The sequence below is a fragment of the Rhinopithecus bieti genome, unplaced genomic scaffold, assembly GCF_001698545.2.
Source record: "Rhinopithecus bieti isolate Rb0 unplaced genomic scaffold, ASM169854v2 scaffold_13207, whole genome shotgun sequence".
NCBI lineage: Eukaryota > Metazoa > Chordata > Mammalia > Primates > Cercopithecidae > Rhinopithecus > Rhinopithecus bieti.
In genome coordinates this window covers 2,850,613-2,854,723 of record NW_016807866.1, presented here as the reverse complement: position 1 = coordinate 2,854,723, position 4,111 = coordinate 2,850,613, and positions in this window count along the sequence as shown.

Genomic DNA, 4,111 nt, shown 5'->3' with positions numbered 1-4,111 from the left:
TTTTTTTTTTTTTTTTTTTTTGAGACAGGGTCTCACTTGTTGACCAGGCTGCAAGTACGGTCGCTGTCGCCTAGGCTGGAGTGCAGTGGAGCGATCTCTGCTCACTGCAACCCATGCCTCTAGGGTTAAAGGGCTTTTACAGTCTCAGCCTCCCGACTAGCTGGGATCACAGGCGCCTACCGTCATGTCCGGGTAATTTTTATACTCTTAGAAGGGAGGGAGTTTCACCATGTTGGCCAGGCTGGTCTTGAACTCCTGACCTCAAGTGATCTGCTCGCCTTGGTCTCTCAAAATGCTGGGATTACAGGCGTGGGCACCGCGCCTGGCCTTTTAAAGTTTATTATTATTTGTTTATTTATTTTTTGAGATGGAGTCTTACTCTGTCGCCCAGGCTGGAGTGCAGTGGCGCAGTCTCAGCTCACTGCAAGTTCCGCCTCCTGGGTTCACGCCATTCTCCTGCCTCAGCCTCCTGAGTAGCTGGGACTACAGGCGCCAACCACCATGTCGGGCTAATTTTTTTTATTTTGAGTAGATACGGGGTTTCACCGTGTTAGCCAGGATGGTCTTGATCTCCTGACCTCATGATCCACCCTCCTCGGCCTCCCAAAGTGCTGGGATTACAGGGGTAAATCACGGTGCCCGGCCTAAAGTTTATTTTTAACTTATTTATATGTATATATTTTTTTGAGGCAGAGTTTCACTCTTGTCTCCCAGGCTGGAGTGCAATGGCGCAATTGTGGCTCACTGCAACCTCCGCCTCCCAGGTTGAAACGTTTCTCCTCTCTCGGCCTCCCGAGTAGCTGGGATTACAGACGCCCGCCACCATGCCCAGCTAATTTTTGTATTTTTAGTAGAGGCTTGAACTCCTGACCTCAGGTGATCCACCTGCCTCGGCTTCCCAAAGTGCTGGAATTATAGGCGTGAGCCACTGTACCTAGTCCATTTTCCTTTTTAAATGTTTAAAGTAACATTCAGGTTGTTTAAAACATTTAAACATGGCAGAAGAATATCAAGTAAAATTCAGTGCAGAGGTATGTCAAGTTAGGATTCTTTGTTTCTTCACTTTCCAGTCTTTACATCCTCAATTCCATTCCCTAGGAGGGTATTATACTATAATATTGCTCGGAAGCTGATGATAATATAAGGACACATTTCCTTCTTAAGCCCGTAGAGACCTACCTCATTTCCCCACAACCCCACCCCTCACTTTGGAGATCGGGTCTCACTATGTTGCCCTGGGTAGAGTGCAGTGGTTCCCTCACTGCTCACTGCAGTCTTGGGGCTCAAACGATTCTCCCACCTCAGCCTCCCGAGTAGCTGAGACTACAGGTGAGTGCCACCACGCCTGATTTTTGTAATTTTTGTAGAGATGGGTTCCTCATGTTGCCCAGGCTGGTCTTGAATTCCTGAGCTCAAGCCATCCACCTGCCTCAGCCTCTCAGAGTGCTGGGATTACAGGTGTGAGCCATCCTGCCCAGCCAACCTGCCTCATTTTCAAAATGTAGTGGGGTATACTATTGTTTGGATGTACCCTAATATACATTTTTTGGTATATACATTTATTGATGGGCATTTTGGCTGTTTCTGGGTTTTAGCCATTAAAAGCCTTGCTTTATGAAAATCTTTTTGTCATTGTAGGGTAAGTTTCAGGTAGATATATAAACAGATGATTGTACTTTGATATAATTTTATTTCACAAGGAATCTTTTTATAACTTAAAGTTTTTTTTTTTTTTTAGACCGAGTCTCACTCTGTTGTCCAGGCTGGAGTGCAGTGGCGCGATCTCTGCTCACTGCAAGCTCCGCCTTCCAGGTTCACGCTATTCTCCTGCCTCAGCCTCCCGAGTAGCTGGGACTACAGGCGCCCACCACCACTCCCGGCTAATTTTTTGTATTTTTGGTAGAGATGGGGTTTCACCATGTTAGCCAGGATGGTCTTGATCTCCTGACTTTGTGATCCACCTGCCTCAGCCTCCCAAAGTGGTGGGATTATAGGCATGAGCCACCATGCCTGACATTATAACTTAAAGATTTTGTAATTTAAAAGCAGTAGCTAAATCTGTTTGAATTAAATGCATTTCTAATATTCTATATATTTTATTTATTTATTTAGAGATGGAGTTTCGCTCTTGTTGCCCAGGCTGGAGTGCAATGGCACGATCTTGGCTCACCGCAACCTCCGTCTCCCAGGTTCAAGCAATTCTCCTGCCTCAACCTCCTGAGTAGCTGGGATTGCAGACATGTGCCACCACCCCGGCTAATTTTGTATTTTTAGCAGAGACGGGGTTTCTCCATGTTGGTCAGGCTGGTCTTGAACTCCCAACCTCAGCAGGTGATCCACCCACCTTGGCTCCATATTTTTTTTTTTTTTTTTTTGAGACGGAGTCTCGCTCTATCACTTAGATTGGAGTCTCGTTCTGTTGCCTAGACTGGAGTCCAGTGGTGCGATCTGGGCTCACTGCAAGCTCCGCCTCCTGGGTTCACGCAGTTCTCCTGCCTCAGCCTCCTGAGTAGCTGGGACTACAGGCGCCTGCTACCACACCCAGCTAATTTATTTGTATTTTTAGTAGAGACGTGGTTTTACCGTGTTAGCAAGGATGGTCTCGATCTCCTGACCTCATGATCTGCCCGTGTCGGCCTCCGAAAGTGCTGGGATTACAGGCATGAGCCACCTCGCCCGGCTGCTTGTTCTTTTTAAAAGTAATTTCTTCCTGGGCGCGGTCGGGAGTTAAAGACCAGCCTGGCCAAGATGGTGAAACCCCATCTCTACTAAAAATACAAAAAAGTAGCCAGTTGTGGTGGTGGGCGCCTATAATCCCAGCTACTCGGGAGGCGGAGGCAGAGAACTGCTTGAACCCAGGAGGTGGAGGTTACAGTGAGCTGAGATGGTGCCATTGCATTCCAGCCTGGGCGACAGAGCAAGACTCCATCTCACCAAAAAAAAAAAAAGTAATTTCTTTTATTGCAAATTTTATCTCAGGTACAAAAAATGTATAAAACATGTAAAATTTAAAGAGTACTATTGCAATGATCATTATGTATCCACTACCAGATTAAGAAACAAAATGTTGGGCCAGGTGCAGTGCTTCACACCTGTAATCCCAGCATCTTGGGAGGCTGAGACAGGCAGATCACTGAAGGCTGGGTGTTGGAGACCCGCCTGGCCAACATGTGAAATCCTGTCTCTACCAAAAATATAAAAATTAGCCGGTCGTGGTGGTGGGCACCTGTAATCTCAGCTACTCAGGAGGCTGAGGCAGGAGAATCGCTTGAACCTGGGAGGTGGAGGTTGCAGTGAGCCCAGATCACGCCACTGCACTCCATCCTGGGTGACAGAGCGAGACTCTGTCTTGGGGGTGGCGGCGGTAGGGGAACAAAATGTTTGCATTTTTTTCTTCCAGAGGTAGCCTCTGTCCTGATTTTTGTGTTTATCTTTCTCTTGCTTTTTAAAATAAGCTTTATGCATGTATACATAAATTCATGTACATATACATTTATACATACGTGCATAAACGTTTACAAATATATACATAAATTTGCAGACACACTCCTACATCCTAAACAGTATATTTAGTGGGTTTTTTTTTTTTTTTTTTTTGAGACAGAGTCTTGCTCTATTACCCAGGCTGGAGTGCATTGGCGCAATCTTGGCTCACTGCTGCCTTTGCCTTCTGGGTTCAAGCGATTCTCCTGCCTCAGCCTCCTGAGGTGCTGGGATTACAGGTGAGCACCACCACACCCGGCTAGTTTTTTTATTTTTAGTAGGGACAGGGTTTCTCCAGGTTGGCCAGGCTGGTCTTGAATTCCTGACCTCAGGTGGTCCATCTGCCTTGGCCTCGGCCTCACAAAGTGCCGGGGTGTGAGCCACCTTTGTTTTGAATGAATAGTGTTAGAAACACAATTCTCATGCAGATAGTTAGGCAGTGTGTTTCAGTTTTGTTTTACTATTATTGAGAGTTTTTTGGTTTTGTTTTGAGAGCTGTGTTTTTGTTTTGTTTTGAGATGGAGTCTGGCTCTGTCGCCCAGGCTGGGGTGCAGTGGCATGATCTCAGCTCACTGCAACCTTCTCCTCCCAGGCTCAAGCAGTTCTGCCTCAGGCTTCTGAGTAGCTA